Source organism: Perognathus longimembris, chromosome 1 (assembly GCF_023159225.1).
Source record: "Perognathus longimembris pacificus isolate PPM17 chromosome 1, ASM2315922v1, whole genome shotgun sequence".
NCBI classification, from domain to species: domain Eukaryota; kingdom Metazoa; phylum Chordata; class Mammalia; order Rodentia; family Heteromyidae; genus Perognathus; species Perognathus longimembris.
In genome coordinates, this window is record NC_063161.1 from 17,791,421 (window position 1) to 17,813,935 (window position 22,515).

At 36.8% G+C, this 22,515-nt stretch overlaps 1 long non-coding RNA gene across 1 annotated transcript in view; it reads right to left on the bottom strand.

Moving 5' to 3' along the window:
- Positions 1 to 2,396: 2,396 nt before the first annotated feature.
- The window catches only part of LOC125353864, a 28,777-nt gene continuing 8,658 nt past the window's right edge, over positions 2,397 to 22,515 (bottom strand). Inside the window, exons 2-4 of the long non-coding RNA XR_007211369.1 lie at positions 10,814 to 11,023; positions 2,737 to 2,900; positions 2,397 to 2,637 (exon numbers count right to left, since the gene is read on the bottom strand). This is a non-coding gene — a long non-coding RNA (uncharacterized LOC125353864). The remainder of the gene's footprint in view (positions 2,638 to 2,736; positions 2,901 to 10,813; positions 11,024 to 22,515) is intronic.

Here is a 22,515-nt window from a genome sequence, read left to right on the forward strand (position 1 = left end):
GGTTTTTCATTCTGGGGCAAGAGAGAAAGAAGAAAGGGAAAGTGTTTGGGCACCTGCTTGCACTATTGTAAGCTTTAAGCCTTCTATACCTAAATAGCAAAAAGGAAATAAAAAGGAATCAAATCTACAGCATAGTAAAGAACCACAAGTGCCAACCGCTCATCTCTAGCCTTTCATAGAGGCCGACACCATTCCCCTCCCCCACCTAAGGAACCAAGTGTCTGCCAAGGTCAGAAACAATCATGTGTGCTGAATGAATGAATGTGAGCTAAATAACTCAGGTCCAGACTCCAAGAACACTCATTATGCTGCATGAAAGTGGCATTGCTCTCAGTATTATTATTCCGACACTTGTGTAAGTAGCCACATTGAAACTCAATTCTCTGGGACTCAATGCCTTAAATTCTTACTGATTTTTTTGGCTTCTCAAAAATAAACTTAAGGAGCCTATTTACCAACTCCTGAAACAGCATTCCAGACTAATAGACACTGCCTTCTGCTTAAAGAAAGACTTAATTTTTTCCAATTCAAATTGTAAAAAAAAACCTAACCAGTTCAATTCAGTTCAGTTTTTAGGAGTAAAAGCTAGGCCAGCCATCCACCTGAAAGTTTACTATAATGAAATCTTGGTTTATGTAAATCACAAAGAGACTGGAAATAGTTAAATGAAAGGAAGTGCATACATAAATTCAATTATCATGCATGAAACATGCAAATGATTTAAGCACTGCATCTGAAGCTCTAGTTTATATTCATTAATCTCAGGTTGCACTTTTGAAGGAGAAAGACATGCTAATTGGGTCCAGATTAATGCACTCCCAAACCTCTCCAATTTGTTTTTAGGTGAGGGTTAAATGATATGTATTAAAATAAACACAGCTGCTCATCTGCCTCCACCTTTTACCTCCCCCCACTCCACCTCTACCTCTACCCCCAGCTGGCTACTTCCCCAGGCTCACTGCTCCCCAGATGGCTCATCCCTCCCAGCCCTCCCCCATCTGTCTCCCTTCCCTTCCCATTCCTCCTCTTCCCTTAGAGAAGATATTAAACTGCACTAGCATCGTCCTTTTGAAAATATACCTGATTTAGTCACAATCATAACCCTGTTGATTTAGTCATTTCAGTACTTTATCTTTCCCCACAAATCCCCAAACTCTAGAAAGAAAATTAATCACATCTCACATCCAATGATGTTGAACTGTGATATCTGAAATGTACACAAATGGGGAAAACAGGCTTAACATATTCTCTTGAACAATACATTCTCTCTACAAGTTTGGACCATCCTCTCTTGGATTAGGGCTGAGGGTGATACAAGAGTCAAGTTCCTAAGTTGTTTGAAGCTCAAATGGCTTAAGGTTGGCACAGCGATTCTGTGACTCAGTTTTGTGGGAAACTAGAGACTCCGGGTTTTTGTTACATGCTTCCTCTGCGACTCAAAAGACCCTTGCTTTATTTTATCCCTTCTCCCAGGCAAACAGCCTTCAAAGGAGAAAGATTATTTATTTACTTATTTTATTGAGATATTAGTTTCAGACATAAAGGATATATTTGGGGATGTGTTTGTGAGTAATGAAACTTTTGAATTAGCAAAATAATATTTTCTTGGGTTTGATCTTTAGAAAAGGAAGACAAAGGTGGGGGGAGGCCATGAGTTACTGGGGATAAACTGAGGCCCAAGGCTGGGATGGAAGGGACCCTTTATTTGAAGGCATGGCTTTCAAAAACCACATTAAATCCCATCAAGGGGTTAAACCAGGCACGGATACACACACGTGCACATGTGAGCGCGCACACACACACATCCTTCAAACTAATTTCACACTGAAAGTGACGTTTAATTTGAATCAAGCTTGTCCCCTAGAGAGAAGGCTGGTCTTGTCAGTGTAATTACTTGACTGGTATTCCCTCCCCCTTCCTCTTTTCATAGGAATTTAAAATTCAGACTGACCATTAATCATGATGTGACATATTCTTTTTTTTTTTTCTATTCCAAAACTCAAATGAAAGCCTTGGATCCCATCTGAGTCCCCATTGGTTGGTTAATTTTCCCAACCGGCATTCACAACAGAGAGGACAAGAACAGAGAGCACATACACACACACAGAGACAGATATTACTGGACAGACATGCACAGCACTGCACACAAAATGCAGACAGCCGCAGGCTCAGAGGGCCTTTCCACCTAAATTGATTTCTGCATATTTGCAAGTGGAAAATTAGTCATAGTAAATAACAACAAGAGTGAAAGTGATATTAAACCTGTCAACATGATGACAAATGGCCTGAGCACTCTCTGGTTAGGAAATACACTTAGGATAGTCATTGCTCCTAAAAGAGAAAATGATTACATGCTAACCAAACCCTAAGTACAAGCTAAAGATATTCACCTCATGAAGCCATTCCTCAACTAGCCCCTTGGCACTCGCCGGAATTATTCGCAGCACGAGCTCTACTTTCTCATTTTCTGCTGTCTCCATGTGGGTAATTTCTTTCTCATGATTAAAAGTGAGCTTGGCAGATCCTTCAAAGCATGGTTTGAGATGTGGTGGGGATTGTAGTTCATCCTTTGTTTAAGGCAGATTTCTAAGATTCATCATTGGACTTTTAGATGGGCATTATCAGGGCCATCATTATCTAAAAGGAATGTATTTAAAGTCAAAATTTTATAGATATCTTTACACAAACATACATTTTGCTAAAACATGCCACTGACAGATGAAATGAACTGTTTACCTTGGAAAGAATAGGCAGGCTTTCTCTCTTCCAAATGATCAGGCTAGCTTTTCTGAATGTCATGAAGAAGCGAGTCTGTCTCCTTGGACTTATCCAGCATCTGAAGTCGTGAGATAACCCTGTAACATTGGCCTTCTTCCCCCGGCCCCTCCATTATTAGCCTCCTGGTGGGTGAGATAGAATACAGTGAATGTAATAACCCTACTCCACACAACAGGCTCACTCTCTCTTTTAAATTGAAAATCCCCTTATTACAAAACAAGGGGTGTTCTTTTTCTTCTACCTTTAAGTAGGACTGCCACATTCATTGCTTTTTACAAAAACGCAGCTGCTTTTTTAAGCTACAGATAAATAGAATCTGCTAGGCGGTAATTCGACTCAGTCTGAATGCATTATTTTCTTAGACACTTTGGCGTGGGGCTTTTTTTAATATTATAAACTGGAAGAAACAAGGAAAATCCTTTTCTCTTCTAATTATGAATGTGTTTTGTTCCCTACGATTAGCCTACAATGTCAGATTAATCTTTTTTTTTTTACCTGCAGCCAGTTCGATAAATCAACTTTTTTTCCCCTGGATAATTAGAGGGCTAATGATTAAGTCTTCATGAACTTCGATGACAAAAATAAAAATAGCACAAGGGGAAAGCAAATGCAAATGCGGACACTGTAAACAAAGAGCATGGTTCACTGATGTCCAAGGAAATGAATCTTGTTTTGACCCAAAGGTAAGAAAACAGGATGTACTTGTTCATGTTACTTCATTTGACTTTAATGGAATTAAGGTTTTCCATGCATCTTATCTGTTTAGTTAGAAAGGAAAAAGCATATACAAATAAGAAATATCATTTCTATATGATGGACTCAGACTCCTTGAGTGTGTTGTTTATTTGGTAACTTTATCAGTCATTCTCTTCCTTTTTGAAGCAATGAGATGAAGAGGGACTACAGTGACTGTGTATTCAAGCTGAGCTTCTGCTGATGTTGTTGGAACCCTGAAGATAAACACTTGACAAAAGCATTAAGTTCCAGTAATATCAGAGGGCAGCCTCGAAACCCTATTAGCTTAGGCATTGGTCTAATTTTGATCCCAATGTTGATATTTCTACTATAATATTACAACAGACCATAGTTACTATTACCCAGGTCCTACATGGATATATTATTGTCTTGACAAGGGGGGAAAATCCCACAGCGTGTCAGTGGGGTTCCAATTAAGGAAAAATAAATTCTGCTTCTGCTGTCACCCTGACAGGAAGAGGAGATGACCCATGCATCCAAGCACACAGGCAGGCGATCCCTCCACAAATGAAGTTACAGATGGATGGCCCTGGCTGTCCTGTCCTATCCCTTCCTGTGGCAAGGACAAACTGCATGGCAGATAGCATCAAGAGTGATTTGTTATTGCCTGCTTATTTCATTTGATTTTGTTTCCAATAAGGGTGCTGCGAGCAAGAGAAGGAATCTTGCACAAAACACAAAGTTTCTTCCCAAGTAAAAATAATTCTCTTCGCCCTCCTATTTTCCCATCACATTAAACCAAATTCAATTTTTTTTTGACTCTCAGGGCCTCAGTATCTCCCCCTTGTAAATCAAGGAAGATAGTTGTACCAGTTTTACCTGGCTCCTTTCCACACTGAGGCTGCTCGAATTATGTGTGTGAAATCTGAAAATAGTAAATATTTAATAAGAAGCAGCTATTCTTATTCTTGGCACTGTTAGTTAAGTTTCTTATTCCCTTTGTGCCATTCTACCTGCAAGTTGTTTTGAACTCCTCAGTCATCCCACAATCCCCCAAAGGCAAAATAATCCAGATTACACCCACCCCAGCCCATCTCATTGCTTTCTTCCATTTTCTTTGCAATGACAAGAAAAAGCCTGAGATTTTTGTCTTTGTTTTAACCTTTGGGTCTGGAGGGATGAAAAAATGTATTTCTGAAAAATGAGAAAAAGCAGGCACTAACTATGTAATGCTGAGATTCACTCTCGGCTCAGAAAGAGTATACCAAGTCTAGGCAAGTTTCCAATGTAGTATGACCTCCACAGAGACAAACTAGAACCCAATAGGCTTTGAAGTTGTTGTCTACTGATGCCCAAGTGGAGTTCGCGCCTCTCCCGCATGACTGCGCATGCGTGCAGGCGTACACCTGCATTCACTTCCTCTCAGGTGCACGGCAGCCCCACTCCAGAAACACACATGCTTTAATGATCATACCTAAAAGTCTTCCCCAGATGATGATAAAAGCACTAAGCTTACTGCCACTACTGAGTAAATGTGAGTTGGCGAAAGTGCTGGAAGACTTCATCTCCTATTAAATAATATACTAACGAATCATGCCCAAGTTTTAAAAAGACAGCATCAGGGCTGTGGTTTGATGATGAAGAGGGATTAAATTTCAAAGGATAGCATAGTATACTTTGTATAGTTGATTGTAAATTTAACCCCATCCCCCAATTAAACATTGTTCTAAATGGAAATGATAAATTACAGGTGAAGGTAAATGCTGTCATAAATCCATTCCATATTTTTTAAATCAAATATGAAGGAATGAGGGAGGAGATAACAAGAAGTACAAGAAATGTACCCAAGGCCTAACGTATGAAACTGTAACCTCTCTGTACATCACTTTGACAATAAATAAGAAAAAAAAAGAAATACATTGAAGTACACTTTTGAAAAAATAAGTTTTTACCCACTTTTGAAGTAGGGTTGTTTGAAATGATTTCATTTTTATAATGCCAAATATCTTACGATGATCAGACTTGACAAGCAGTGTCCGAGAAAATAGAGCCTCTTCGAAGGTCAACTTCAACAAGACCTTTTTCCTGCCAATGGCTGCTTGCTTCCCAAGCCACAAAGTGGGCTCCAGGCTTGACTGACCACAGGAAATTCCAGCCAAGATTCTAATCTTTGCAGTAGTCCAAGGGGAGGGTGGCCCAGGGCAGCAACCCAAGAGTGCTATTTCATTCAGTCTGCCTTACAAATGGGGAAACACCAAGAATCACATTCAGCACTGAGATGCTCTGAATATGAAAAGTAACACAAGCTTTTTAACTCCTTGTCAAGATTTCCTGACATCTGACATTCTCAAGAGGTCAAGAAATATGTCCCTAGCTTTTGTTTTTCCGTTCTCCTTCAGAGAACATAGTGAAAAATGAGGCCACTAGGCTGCCTTTTAGAATGTCACACTTGGCTAACTCCTGCTTTACCAGAAAGTATGTCCATAGTGTATGGGTTCACAGAACAGGAACCCACATCAATTTAGAACAAAAGAAATTCACATATTTTGGCTTCTTTTATATTTTTAGAGTGCATTCGGTCTAGTTAGTTTGTAAAAAAAAAAAAAAAAGTTTTCTCCGGGTAGGATCATGGAGGCATATATCACAAAGATTATAAATGGAGACAGAGGATAGAATGAAATTTAAAAGCTAATTAAATTTAATAAGGGCTTCTCAAAGATCAACAGGCCAGCTAATTTTCTGTGGTAATAGTTTGTTTTATGAAGAGGTCAATAAAGTGGAAAGTGGTTAGGGTTATAGGTTCTGCAGTGTGATCCACTAGCAAAAAACCCAGAAAGAAGGGGGAGAAAGAAGAGATGAGATACATGGGTTTCTATGGGGAATGGATGGCAGCACCAAGATGCAAAGAATAGATAAGTTAGAGCTGTGGAAGAACTAAATTTGAAGGCAGACAGTAAAATGGATTGAACCTTATTACCTTGAGTCCCTGAGAAATTCTCAAGACAGTTGGATGCAATTTGAAAAGGTCAGAAAAATATTTCCTGCACAGCATTACTGCTTCATGGTTTAAGGGTGTACATTTGTGAGATGCCAACTCTAATCATTTTTATTGACTTTGTTTCCCAGAGACAGACAGACAGTCTGGGAGACAAGACTGGTAGATAAGAGAAAGGCAATCTTATGAAATGAAAATCTCTCTTATTTCCTTCTCTCACTAGTGACAGTGAACAATTCTAAATCTTGCCCATCTGAGGAGAAATTATTCCAACTTCCCACTGAAGATTATAGAATGGAAACAAAATCTAAGAACATATTTCTATATACCTAGTGATGTTATTTCCTTTTAATTGTGATTTATTTCACTAAGTATTGGAAAAGGATTAATGTGGTTGCACTTTAGCCCAAAGTGTGACTATTTAAAATGAAATACCATAAATCATATGCTATGGATGGATATTTATTTATTGGCAACATTTCCTTTGAAGGATGGCTTTGTGATCAATTAATCCATCAAAAGAACAGGGAAATCCATGGGAAAAGACAAAGATTAAATCAAGGTGTTATGTTATTATAGGCTCTATTATTATTAAAACCCTTCCAAATACATAGGAAACAAAATTTCTCCCTTTATGTTAAATGAGGTTGGCAAGGAATTAGAAAATTTGTTCGTGGGTACTTTTAAATGTGCTTGTGGGTATTTTTTAAAGCTGCCTTTATTTATTTATTTATTTTACATGCAATTATAAGTCAAAGTTGACTTTTCATTACAGAATAGCACAATCCATTTCAGCCCTGCAAAGTTTTAATTAACATCTGAGTTCTCTTTCTATGAGGGGCCTTTTATTTGAGAGGCAAATACAGTCTGAGAGGCAAATACAACTCTTCTCTTGTTCAGGAGGAAAACTAAACATTGCAGTGATCTTAAAGCCTCCCTGTATACATTTTTTAATATAAAAATGTATTTTTATGGTGTTCAGGGACCATCAGAAGATCCTGGAAGCTCACTAGGTTTGTTTTTTTTTTTTTTCAACCAGTAAGATGTCTTTGCCTATGGTTAGCCTTTTGATCAGTTCAGCAGCCCACAGGACTCAGGGATTTCAGATTACAACCTGCTCACCACTAGACCACCATTAACAGCAGCACAAGCATCCAGTCATAAGGGGATTTTTCCTAATGTCAGGTCCCCAAAGGATAAGTAACAGTGCAAGCTCACTAGAAAGACATCTGGATTCTTGGCTGAGAGGGTAGAAACTTCTCACTTTAACTAACTTTTTTTTCTTTCTACCTCACTTGAAATATTTGGCTTTGTTTATATATATGCAGGCAAAATTTAGTAAATGAAAAAAGTTTCTGCTATAAGAAAAGAAATAAAGAACTTACTTAATTTCATGATGTTGCATAGAAAGTGAATGACTCTCTTTTAAAATTTGAGGTGTCTCATGTCTTAGTTTTTGTTGTCATTGTTTTGCCAGCAGAAAAAAAGTGTTTAATACTCCTATTTCTGATTTATACTACATAAGTTCCTTATGAAAAAGAATTCAAACCCTTTTGCTGGCTATTCCATTATTTATAGAGATGATCATAACAGCAATCCAAAATGTTTCATTCGTAGAAAAAATTAACAATGATCATAGAAGCAGTGACCATTAGTTGAGCATTTACTTGGTATGGGCACAAGATACACCTCATCACCTCGTTTAATTCTCACAGCTAATGGAAGTAAATGATAAAAAGGAAGCTCAGGAGGACAAGAGATTTGTCTGGGTTTGAAAGTTTGTCTGTATTGGCAGGTGGAATCAGTCCCTGGCTATTTTCATTCCATTCTCTTTATTCCATTTTCTATTCCAAAGCTGTGAGCTTTTAACCATGTTCCACAGGCAATCCTCAATATGACACCACATCATTGGAGGTGATTAGACCTAGATTACTGCCTGTATCTACTGAGCCATGGTCACATTTGCTAAATGTATATTAGTTGTAGTTAATTGTAGTTGTAAAGCTGTAAATGAGCAGTTGTTTTAAGGAACTTTTTTTTGTCTTCCTGGAACTTAGATCAAGAAGAATATAATATACAAACAGTACACTCCTTAATCCGACTGTGACATACACTAGCACCTAATAAATTCTGGAGTCTAATGGCACATAAATTGCTTTTCTTTTTAAATTACCCTTGAATTATATGCTCAGAGAAGACCAGGAAGAGAAAATTTCTCCTTATGTAGGGCTGCATTAAGGACAAATGTGTTGGCTCAGTGGATCATTTTTCAAGTACAACTTTAAAAGGCAAAATATATAGCTATTTTGTTATTATCACAGGCAAGCTGGCAGAATAAAGAGAAAATAACAGTAGGTCACAAAGGTTTAGCACATAAAACAGCACAGGATTTTTGATTGCAACAAGATGTACCAAACACTGCCAGGTTTCCACAGAAAGTGTGATTTGATCATTACTTGACAGTCATTTGTTTCAATCAATTTACTAATTGTACCCTTAGCAATGTTTCATCTTATTTATAGACAGACTATGGCCACAGATGACAAAACACTGGTGGGTGTGCCCAACACTGATTACCCATTTCCACTTGCAGCACAGGTGTCTTTTGTACGTTCCTTCTGATTCACTTTGGTCTGGTGAGAGCCTAGTTTTTCCTTGGCAGCCCCCTTTGGGGGAGGGGAAATCTTTTCCTCAACTCTGAAAGCAAATTCTTGTACTAATACAGCTGCCTCGGAGCTCAGGCAGCATTAAAAGGAGGCAGTAGGAGAAATACCAGCAGCTGGCCTGTACCTACTACAGAATGATATCACTGTTGAGTTGGAATAGTGAAAACAATTTTAAAAATTAGAGAAAAAAATCAGATGTAGCTTCCTGAAAAGTGAAGGGAGGAATAGGTAAAGAGGAGGCCAGTCCTTCCCCCACTCCAAAAAGAAAAAGTTTAAATCTGAAGTAGGAATTTCCAGTTTCTAGATCTTTGCTTATATCAAGGGCAGAGCAGAACAAAGAACAACACAGAGTGGTCCCTAATAGGTGGTCTCGGAACTCCTGAAGTTCTTGAGAACAAATGTAGTCAAATTTTTCACCTAAAATACCCTCCAAAGTTATTTAGGTTTAATAGCTCATGTTAAGAAATTCAATTATAAGCCGTATTTATCTTTAAAAGAAGATACCTGAAGCCAGGCTCTAGTGATTTATATCTGCAATCCCGGCTACTCCGGAGGATGCGATCTGAGGATCATGGTTCAAAGTTAGCCAGGGCGGGAAAGTCCATGAGACTCTTATCTTTATTAACCCCCCCACCCCCCGCAAAAAAAAATCTTGAAGTAGAGCTGCAGCTCAAATGGTAGAGGGCTGTCTTTGAGCACTAAAGCTCAAAAGCTCAGGAACAGCACCTAGGACCTGAGTTCCCTAAGACTGGCACAAACACACACAAAAAAACCTGGAATGATGCCTGAAAAAAATGTTTTTAAGACAAGTTAAATTTGTTTTCTCAAGCCAGCTGCACTTTATGGAAACAAGTGTTATATCATTGTTGTAATTATAACATGCCATGTGAAACTGTACCTTTTTTTTTCTCTCGCATTCCCTTACTATGGTTTTACCTCCATTATCACTGTATCTCATCTTAGTACCCTGGATACTGTATATACTTGTACTAGAACAAGGGAAGGGAAAGGGAATACCAAAATCGAGAGATAAAGGATAAAAAGACAAATGATTCCAAATGCAATACTGACAAACCCATTTGGTGTAAATCAACTGAACAACTCATGGGGAGGGGAAGAAGGAAATGGGGAGGGGGAGGCGGTGGGGGGCGGAAATGAAGGAGGAGGTAACAAGTTGAACAAGAAATGTACTCACTGCCTTACATATGAAACTGTAACCCCTCTACTTCTCTTTGACAATAAAGGGGAAAAAAATTTTAAGTGAAGCAAGCAGAAATAAAAAGACAAGTTAATTGGCTAGTGTCTATTTTTCCCAAATAGCAGCAATTTATTCACAAAATAAGGTACAACTGCACCTAAAAAAATCTCTGTAATCAAAGTGCTGAAAGCAAACATCAAGCTAACTTGTTTATATGAGGGCTCTATTTTCCCAGATTCTTCCTGTAAGCACAGACTCAGCTGCAGGCATTAATATCATTAGAATTAACTCTCCAGATCCAATGTAGTTCTAGTAATAGAAGCTGTTAACACACCTCACACATTGTGGAGAATAAAAACAGAGCTCTTCCTCTCTGGATCAAATGTAAACATTAAGCAATTTCTAGGAACCAATGATTAGGTTTGTATTTTAATCATTCTTTCAATAGTTAGACGTAACAATGTTAAATGCTTTGTGTACCTGGCTGTCCTTCCCAAGAGGATTCTGGTAGTATGAGAACCCGAACGCTCTCTCTGCCATGTTCTGCAAACCAGAGGATTCTCCAGAGCATATTATTTCCTATGTCGAGAGAAAGCATGGCTCACATTTTTTTCTGAATAAATTTTCAAAATCAAATTTGAAAGTTTTTGTGAGAGATGATCCTTCCCGGTGGGTGACATGAAGCAGAACCTAAGGGACAAACAGGAAAATAATTAGCATAAAGCATATTAGCATATAGATGCCTTTGAAATAATAAACAGGAGAAAACCAAAATGCTTATCCCCAAAAGAAAGTGATGAGAAAATATGAAATTAGTGAACATTTCTCACATGACAACCCTTGCCTGAAAGCCAAACAGAATATACTCATCTGTGAAGGTGCAATGACCAGAAAAAGCAAAGGACTCCCAACCCTCTCTATTTTACTCTGCTTTCTTCATTATTACTACATTAATATTCTCTATTGAATCTTTACCTCATGCCACAACCTAAAAAGAAAAATAAGAGGGAAACTAAGTGCCTTCCTTCTATTTACTCCACAAGCCACCATGAGATACTCTCAGACAATATTCTCTTTGCCTTGTACTTTTCCTTCTTTTATCTGTGGTTCTTTGTTGTTGTTTTTTAAGATGGCATACCAAATGCTGGATTTGGTAATTCAATAGACAACGGGGTACCAACAAGCCTCAGGTTAAAAAAAAATCCAAAAGGTACAATACTCACTACTTATTTTAACAGTGGACACAAATTCTATGATTCTGTTTGTATTTCAAATGGGTCCTGCCTCTCAAGATAGTAGCGTAATAGAAAGCATATGGTCATTGGAGTCGGTCTGCATTTTTTTATTTTGATTTGGGTAATACTGGATAGCATAATTTAACATAACCATTTTTAGCTTTCTCTCCTATGAAACAATGATTGTGTAATCCACTGGTCTTGGTGGTGTGACAAATAGAGGGGACATTGCAAACTATCTACAGGATATCATAGGTGCTCAATAAAAATAGCTATGCTCACTTTCTTCACTGGCATTAATTAAACCACCCTAGTTTTGTCCCTGTAGGATTTGGTAAGCCAAACACCATCCCTCCTCCTTGTTCCATCAACACGTATTATTAAAGAAAGAAGCCTCAAAACTTGTTTTGCTCTGCATTCATGGTGGCAAGGGATTGTAGAGTAGAAATATTACACTATAAAAAACAAGGTCAAGAAAATTTGGACCCTAAAGTCATAATTCATCCCATGGAGATAAGAATGAGCTTTGAATTTAACTTTGAAACCATGAATATTTTATATGGCTCAAAGGAAGTAAGTATGATACTGAAGGATAATTTAAGCATTTGCCTTAAGTCATTTGACACTGGTGAATTCCCTGAGTAGCCTCATGTTGGACAATTGAAACACCATATGCCTATATCTGAATGTTATATCAATACTTTGGTCTTTCTTTTTTTTTTAATCATTTAGTTGTTTTCAATCACTATCAATACAGCACTTAGTTCACTTTACCAGAGGATGCTTTGCCCAGAACACCATGTGATTATCTCACTTGGTTCTGAGCTTCAGTTGGTGCTAATAACTTAAGAAATCTATGTTTTGATTTTTTTGGCATACAAAATGGGAAAGGAAACATTCATTACAAATTCTGAATTCCATAGGGATTTGGGAGTCAATTTTGGTTTATGTTCATCTCTTTTCTACCTACATGGCACAAGTCTCCAACTTATCCTTCATTATTTAACATTTGCTTACACACCAACAGCTTTATAGCCTGCAAAATGTAATCGTTACCTTCTTGAATCCTAATGCCACTTAAGTACTGAAGTAATGAAGAGTGGGGCAGAGAAAAAGAAGAAACAAGGACAATGGAAAGACTTCCGTTAGTGTGCTATCTTCACAAAGATGTTGTCCATTTAAGTTGAATTTATGAGAATATTGTGGTTAAGAAAATGTTGACTACTGTGCATGAACACAGAGAAATGGTTGTATGTCTGTTCTTCCCTCACTGAGTGCATTGTGAGGCAGACACCATGGGCAGGACATTCCTGCGTAATGCCATTCATTCCTCAATGGGGACTCTTTGAGGCCTTGTTTATTGTCTTTGGGAGCTAGTTTCAAAAACAAAATGTCCAGAAAGACAAGCCCTAAAAAATAAACCAAAAGCTAGTTTGGCTTTCAGGTTTGCAAATATTTCATTATCCTCATGATTCTGTCACTGGCTCCTCATGAAATCATATAAATGCATATGCATAGAGAAGGTCTTCCCCATAGACTGCTAGTCATACAGTTAGGTGCCACATGCCCCCTTCAGTTATCTAGAGAGAATATGAGGCTCTATCAGTTTGTTCTCTTAAGAATATTTCAACTTCTTCAGCAGGGGTTTGTTTTAATAATAATGATGTACAGATACATTTGAGTTTCAGAACTTCTTTACAAAAAGAATAAAATAAAAATATGTTTACTCAATTTCTATTTCTATTAGTTAAAGATTTCACTTGGCTAATATTTCTCTCTTCTTTTTTTATTTTTTATGTGGTTAAATATAAGAAGAGTGTTGCATTCCTATTTGAAAGGAAAAGTTAAAATGTCTCTGTCTCCATGCAATATGTACTTATATACAAAAAATCCCTCAGAGACTCTATAAGAAATCTGTTATAATTAATATAAAAAGTTAATAAAGCTGTCACACAAACTCAATACACAAAACAATCAGTAGTATTTCCAAACACTAACAACAAACTATGTGAAAAGGAAATCAAGAATAACTTTTCATTTCTAATAGATGTCAAAAGCAAACTAAGACACATATGAATAAATTTAGTCAAGCATGTGAAATATCTGTAGGAAAACACTAAAAGTCAAAGAATGAAATGAAAGAAATGCAAATAAATGGAAAGATAACCCGTGTTCATTGATTAGATTCAGATTACTAGAAACATGTGTTTCCCAATGCAATCTAAAAATTTAATGCAATCTCCACCAAAATTATAAAACCTGTTTTTAAAATAGTAAAATGTCCTAAACTTCATACATACAGGGTCAGAAAAACACCAAAACAGATAAACTAATCTTGGGAAAAAGATAAAAAAAAATAGAAGCATCAAAATACTTGACTATCATATCCTATAAAACTCTAGTAATCAAAACAATCTATGACTGGCATAGAAACAGACATGGACCAATGAAACACACTACAGAACCCAGAAGTAAATTAACTTATTAACAGTCAATTGATTTTTAACAAAGATGCTAAGAATGCATGGTGCTGGGAAAACTGGACTTCCACATGCAGAAGAATGACAATAAAGCTTATCTCATGACATATGCAAAATTCAACTCAAAATGGGTTAAAGACTTCAACATACATCTGAAGCTATGAGAAGAAAAGATAGAGGAAAAGATTTCCATAAAATTGGTATATGGCCAATGAAATAATTCGTTTTTGATTTTATAAAGCCCTGGCAAAAAATTAAAAAGAAACAAGTAGGAATTACTTCAAACTAAAACAAAAATCCACACACTGAAGAAAAACAACAAAGAAAGAAGGGAGAATCTAGAGTAAAGAGGACTATTTCCCTTCCACATGTCTTAATAGCTAAAAGTAAGGTATATGTGAAACTCAGACAACTCAACAGCAAACAAACATGAACCCAATTAACAAATGGGCAAAGTCTGACTAGCGATTTCTTATAAAAAGACATGGTAGTGACCAGTAGATACTCATTATCACTAATTATCTGGGAAATGCAAATTAAAACAACAATGAGATAGCACCTCACAACTATTAGAATGTCTTTTACTAAAAAGATGAAAGATAACATGTTGGAAGCATGTGTATATGTCCTGTGTGGGAATGTAAATTAAGATAGCTGTTATAAAAACCAGTTTGGAAGTTACTTTAAATATTAAAAATAGAGCTGCCATGTGACCCAGCAGTCCTATACTGAATGCAGAACCAATGGCAATAAAATTAGTAATGTCACAGAGATTGCTTCACTCCTGGGTTCACTGAAGCATTAGCCACAGTAGTGGAATTTACCTAAGTATTGAACAGCAGATGTACATATTCACAATGGAACACTATCCGGCCTTCAAAAGAGAAGGAAATCTGTCATCGACACAGATGAAACCAGAGGACATGAGGTGAAGTGATATAAACCAGACACAGAAATAAATCATTTACATATGGAATCTAAGAAAGAGAGCAAATAGTAGTTACCAAGCCCTGGCAGTTAGGGGTGGGAGATAGGGAGTTGAGACAATGTGCTTGAAGACTACAAAATTTCAGCTAGGATAAATAAGTAGAAGAGTTCTCTGTATAGCAAGTGACTATAGGTCCAAAAAATATAATGGCTTAAAAATCACTAGGAATAAAGTTTATTTTCAACACATACACAAAAAATAAGTATGAGGAGGTAGTCCATATGTAAGACCAATCAAACCATTGTAAGTTGTATGCATATTTCAAAACAGGATATTATGTAGTAAAGACATGCATATATTTTATGTTAATTTATTTTTATCCCAGAGGGACATAGTAGCATATTCTGCAGTCCTAATATTCAAGAGGCTAAGGCAAGAGGACCATGATTTTGAAAAAGTCTGATCTACACAGTTAGATTCTAGATATACATACATACATAGATACATACATACACATGTACATATGTATCTATACATAGATGCAGATGTGTCTATGCAGCTATAGATACATATGTATATATATATTTACATGTATCTGTGTATATATATCCATTTTCTACCACTACTAAATAGCCAAAATCATGATAATATGTTTTAATGATCCTTTATGATTGAAGAAAGAAAATCTCAACAAAATATCAGTGTTCATCCACTTCAGGTATAATTCATTGAAGGATGAAGGTGACATCTAACTTGATATATGGTAGAAAAATAGCATTCATTAGCTGATAATAATAACTGAGTTCTACTTCAGTCATCCTCTCACATTTCCTACTTTCTCATATATACAATAGCTAGAAACTCAGAATTAAACCAGCACACAAATCCTTCCATTTATGTGGAGTACTTATGTCACTTTATATATGTAAAAATATAAGGAAGGAAATAGATTAAGTTAGAGAAAATATGATGTTGTCTGGGTATATAATGGTAGAGTGCTTGACCTGAGGGCCTGGGTTCAATTTGCAGTACCACAAATTAAGAAGGGGGAGCAGGGGCAAGAGAAAGCATGATGAAGAGCAATGACAATATTTAAAATAATTATCATTTGGATTAATATAAACCCAACTAGGAAAAAACCACGGGGGGACATCCCAAAGGTTTTGTAAAGTTATTTTTTTCATTTTTCTCTAAGTGTATTTGAATATATAGACAAATAATAGGCATCTGATAATAGATATCCTCATTTAGACATGTTTGTTACCTAATACTTTATGTTGCTAAGAATTCTTTCATTAAGTTAGAGGGGGCAGGAATTGATATCCTACCACATTAGGTAATATCAAGGGTCTATAACATAGAGACTCTTGCTGTACATATTAGATAACATGTTATAAAAAGAATCAATAGTATTACATAAGCCCAAATAAAACTATTTCATTTTTGAATGAGATTTCATGGAACTGATTCAAGAGGAACTGATGCAAGAAAATTGATTCCGCCATCTGGACTGATTGGAGGAAGTGGCTGGAAAATGGACTGGTGAAATAATGTATCTGTGGATGGATGGATATTGGAGATTGTTTCAATAGGAAATGTGTAGCTAATGAGTATAACTCATGATTCTAGGGAATGTAGAAGTGTCTGGCTATGTGGCCCTGTTCCCTCAGAACACAAATGCATCCCTGAAAATCATACCATCCTTGTGGCCATTCCATCCAATGTGATGTTCACTTGATGTGTGATGGAGGTCATTTTCAAGAATTTTTAGGGAATTTACAATGATACATTTTTCCATTCTCCCTTTTCTCCTTGTCTTACCTGTGACAAAACTTATGTCATTAGGTCAATTCTGTGCTAAAGGATACCAACTGATATTTAAACCTAACTAAATTCAAGTAGGCACACACATTGGTCCTTATAACTTCTAGTAATATGCTTTAATTTCAAACCTAAATTTCATTACTCTATTATTATTTCTGTAAAATGAACTTGAGTAGCCAGGAACTAGCTGAAATGAAATCTCCAACACCAATGGTATCCAGTTAGCTGGGTAATATGCCCTAGGATTGTTAACATAACATTTTAACTAGCACAGAGACCCATGGTGTTTATTTCTGGCATCCATCATCTAGTTTCCTCTCATGTTCCTTTTCAAGTGAAGGGCAAAGCAATGCAGGGAGAAATACAAAACAGGGTAAGCGATTACTTCTACAGATTCATTCATCTCCCAGTATTTGGAAGTTATTCTTTCCTTGCACTACTACTGGGTTCCGCTGAATGACATATTTAAGAACAGCCTAGAACTAAATAGAATCGTGGTTATGTGATGGTTTTTGCTAATTGGAAGGTTAGATAAGCTTTTGAGATGACTTATTTTCAAAGCTTGGAAGCCACATTACAACAATAGGCAATGTAAAAGATCAGGCTGCTGAGAATGAATCCTGCTTCTGACCCATGGTATTCTTTTGTGCTTCAGTTTCTCATTTATGAAACAGGAAGAACAATAGCCTGCATTTCAAGGATTTCTCTTGTCTGAATTAAATGTGAAGTGCTGAGCACAGTGTCTGGCTCATTGTACACATGATATAAATGTTAGGCATTAGTATCATTGTTCACGTCACATGCACATCAGTTAAGAGACAAAAGAATTAAATGCCATTTAATTATCTTAGTGATAGCCAATGCATTCATTGCCACATGAAGAGTGCTACACTAAGAGTGCTAAACAGGGCAGAAAAAAATGCCCTGTCCTTACAGAGATTACACTGTCATAGTAGCCCATAAATACTTTAATGCTATAATGTCATGAGATGATACGTCCTGTGGAGAAAACTTAAGAAAAATAAGGGCAGGATGATCTTGTCTCTGTCTTTACATTCAGCCCTGTTAATGGCTTAGTATGAGGCTCTGTGTTTCCCTCCAGAGGAATTTTTGTGTTGACATTCTAGGTAACTGCTTCACTGAAATCCCAACCATTTGGACGCGACAAAAATAATCTGACATATGAACACATCCAGACAGTCATATGTATACTGGGTTTCTAAACTGTAAATGTGTATGGAATTTCCTGAATGGCTGCTTGTCATATCCATCTGGTCTTATTTCCACAGCACTGGAATACGCCACAAGGATAATACACCCTAAAAGTCAGAAAACAGAATTTAAAGACCCAAACACATATGAGGTATGTTTTCCCAAGCTGCAGACCACAAACAGGCACTGTGGTAACTTCGTTAAGTCTCCAGCCACAGCTGAGTGTAGCTGAGAGCGGAACATAAAGGCCATGGAACATGAAAGACATTCCACCGCAGACCTCATTAAGTGGGCTTAAGACAAGCTTGACAGGCTAATGACAAAAATCTAATTTGGACTCTCTGGATGTAAGAACTCTAAGCAAGTCCAAATAGACCCAAACTCTACCATGCATGCGATTGAAAAAGGCAGCCCACTCAGTGTCAATTAGGCCCTTGGAGTTCACAAATCAAAAGCTAGGGAAAAATGGGGGAAATGTTGATCAGACTTCATCTATTGGACAAAAGCATGGCTAGACCTAGACATCACAATGAACAGAATACATTTTTTGACATTGTTTATGCTTTTTGGAAAAGTCCTTTTCTTTTACATTCTGTCAGCCCCTATGAATCTGGACTACAGTCACGTGCACAGATATGCTATGGTAAAATATGCTGGTTGCTTAGTGTGTTTATTTCTCCTCTCCAACTATGCTTTTGTCCATGAGTGAAGAAACTTTCACTCTCATAAAATAATAATGACAGCACCTGTGTACAGTGGGAAATACCTTATAAGTATTATTAATTCCCCCTATCAATATCATCCTTACAACCCCATTTTAGAGAGAAGGAAGCTGAAGATTCAACATATTTTCCCCCACCTTTAATTAATGGAGAACCAAGGACATAACCCAAAGCTATGTGATTTCAAAACCTCATGTTTCACTACTCAGAGCAATGAGAAATAAACATTTGTTTAATGAATACATAAATGAATGGGTATGTTCATCAAAATCGTTAGAATTCTTGCTCCTTTAATTAGACTGCTGTTGCAATAAGAAGTATATGATCATAGAACAGGCACTTGAAATCCTCCACTGCCCTGTGTTTTATATTCTATGTCCCACCAGTGCCTTTTAAGGACCTCCAGATACTTATATTTATTAAATCAGTAAAATATTTTAACCTACTACAACAAATGATAAGTGTCTGAGATAGATTTCTTGGTACATTTTCCTTCTGCTGTAATTATAATTTCATATACAAAGGAAGGAAGAAGGTTTTTTCCTAACATTTAGCTTCATATGCTCATTTTTGTTGTTCATTGTGTGACCAGATCTTGCTGTTTATCCCAGGCTGGCTTGAATTTACAATCCTGAGTATTGGAAATGCAGATGTGTGCACCATGCTCGGTTACGTGCTAATTTCTTAAGAAACCACTAGGCATTTTCTCCTGTTTAGATCTCTAGGCCCTTTATCTAGGCCCAAATCTAAGTTTCTAGACTCAGCAATTCCTACTCTGGCTTACCCCATTTGCACCCAACCCCTAATAGTAAGAGCAAAATGATCTGTGTTTGGCTAGGCCATGAATGAGCCCAGCTTTAATACATTTGTATGGAAGAGAAACTACCTTTACATCTATCAAAACCTAGATAAATGCTCCAGATTTTCCAACATAACCATCCATAGGCCTTATAAACAGTTGCAGTACTGTTTACAGAGAACATTACTCTGTTTGCCAATATGCCATGCAGAATGAATCTTAGTGGCTTCTTCTTCTTCTTTTTCCTTTTGCAAATGGTCTAGGAAAAGACTACAAGAATATTCTCCTACATTGTTCCCTGTTCCTTACTGCAGTAGAGATCTTCAGTAAGTCACTCTGTACCCCATTTATAAATAGGAATGTCATATGACTCAGCCTGTCTTTTTCCTGTGAAATCACATAGGGTGATGTGTACAGATGGATTGTTGAGCTATGACATGTTAGATGTGTTAGATTGACGTCAAAAACTGTCACCAAAGAAGGAAGCCAGAAGTTCATGTATCATATTACTTTCAAGAAGGTAGGTGTTTTATTTTATCTTTTGATGTGTGCAAGTGTGCACACACCATATACAAAGAGAGCACAAAACAGCTATCTGCGTACTTATGCACACAAGTTACTGCTTCAGCGCTTAAGGAAGTTAATAATAACTGCATTTAAAATGATTCTCCAATTGCCTCTGTTTCTATCACAGTGCTATGTAGCTTGTATATTACTGACAGATACTGCTTCCTTTCAATTCAGTGCTAGGTACTGGGTTAAAGTGTTTGTGTCCATTATGAAATTCACTCACCCTTTCAGTGCCCTAAAAAGATATTACTATCTCTCTTGTGCAGGTGTCTAAAGTAAGGCCCAAAGGAATTAAGAAAATGTTCCAAAGTTACACTGCCAGCAAATATCCTAGGGAAAACCTGAAGTTAAGTCAATCTATGGACAAATCTACGCTTACAGTTCAAATCCCATTCATTTGAAAGTGCATGAAGTCTAGCATATGAGATCCTTTTCAGGGAAAAAAAGAAGTTCAAATGAATCTCATCCTTTGTGAACTATGAGAGCTCCTTTGGCAGAATACAAGCCAATCAAAAAAATGCAGCTTTCTCATCATAACCAGAAGCTTTCAAAATTTTTAATGTTCTTACAGGGTTTATGGTCCCTGGGTTAGGTAATATAGCATATCCTTTAATATAGCTACTAAGCATTACAGAGAGGATTCATGGTTTTTAATTCATTGGCAGCTATTCACACTGGGGAGAGAGAAGGCACATTGAGAGCCTACTATGCACACATCTCTCAGGAATAATGTGCCCACTGTGTGCATGTCAACTCTCAGGAATGAAGCCTTAGGAAGGGCCAGTGGAAAGGTTAGCAGAATGGCAGAGATTACCCTAAGGGAGCCTACGTTCTATCCATTGGAAAGGAAATCAGAATACAGGAAGCAGTGTGAATGAAATTAATCTTTGAGTGCATTAGCAATACTTAGATGTATTGAAATGAAATAAAAATTTCTTCAAAGGATTAAGTCCTTTCAGCCTTTAACTCCATCAGATCTGCCTCCCCCACAGGCCAATTAGAGTTCAAAGAAAAGATTCATACATCTCATTTGCAGATCAGTTGAACCTTGGGCACAACTGATAAATCCTTAATAAGTCAGAGAGATCGCTGTATTTATTCTTAAAATTCACTAATTTGCGCACTGATGTCAAGCGATTTGCCTCAAGACAATTAATTGGAAAGTCTGATAAAACTCCATAATTCCACTTGTAATTTCACATCCCTGACCTGCTTTCCTATTTAAAGATTGCTCCTAGAAACACACAAGGTCACATCGAACGTGGAGACAAAACAACAATAATAGAACTTTCACTGAAATATTTAGAGAATTACACCAGGAACAAAGAATACCCAGGCATTCCTCTGTGTAAAACAGCCATCAGTTTTATACACGATTTTCTTCCTTTGTCTATGTCCTAAAATCTGACAGGGTACCTAGCAGTTTCTTTAGAGAACGCAGAAAGGCAGAAAGTAAATATCCTAGACAATCAAACTAGTTGGTCCACTCTAGCATCTAAATTGAACTCATGCACACGCGCATGCGCACACACACGCACACACACAGCACTCTGGATACAAAAAACGGAACTTTTGAACTATCTAAAACAAAGTACCTTTAGCCACTAGGCAATACAAACATCTAAGTTTTCATCTCAAAAATACATAAACTTACCTCTAGGTAACTTTGGGAGGAATAAAGCAAAAATGACCATCATAGGCAAGACAACTTTGAAGGAGGTTTAAATATTTTTTTCTAAAATTTTGCTAATAAATGATCATCACTATGAAGTATATGAATGTTATTTTTAAAATATAGATACTAGCTTCATTAGATAGTGAAGAGTAATAATATTTTACTATTGATAATAATACAGTGAATGGAATACAAATAGCCAAAGCATTGAATACACATTGTCCGTTTCTCCCTTAGTTATTTATTCGGGCACTTTCTGCTTTTCTGGGCTAATTAACAAGACATTCATATTTTCTATAGCAAAACAGGACAGAGACATTGTCTCAAATTCCTGAAATTTCTTATTAGACAACATTGTAATTCTGCTACAATTTAACTTATCTTAGAGAAATCACATGACACAAAACTTTGGGGATAGAAATTAGCATAATTGAAATAATTAAAATTTTGGCAATTATAATTCTCACTTAAAACTAAATTAAATATGCCAAACTATAATTATGTTCAAATTTGCATCATGAAAATTACCCCCATTTTGCTCCTGGCATCTTAAGATATCTAATAGAGGATCTTAAGCCCTTCCAGTTGAGTCAAGAGGCCTTATCTTCACAGCCTTTGGGAAGAGGAGACTCATTATGCATTAAGTACAGTTACTTAGCCTCTTGAGGGAAGGAAGATGGTCCATTACATCCTCACTATGTGACATACAGGATTGGTACTGCAATCTTTGGGTACCT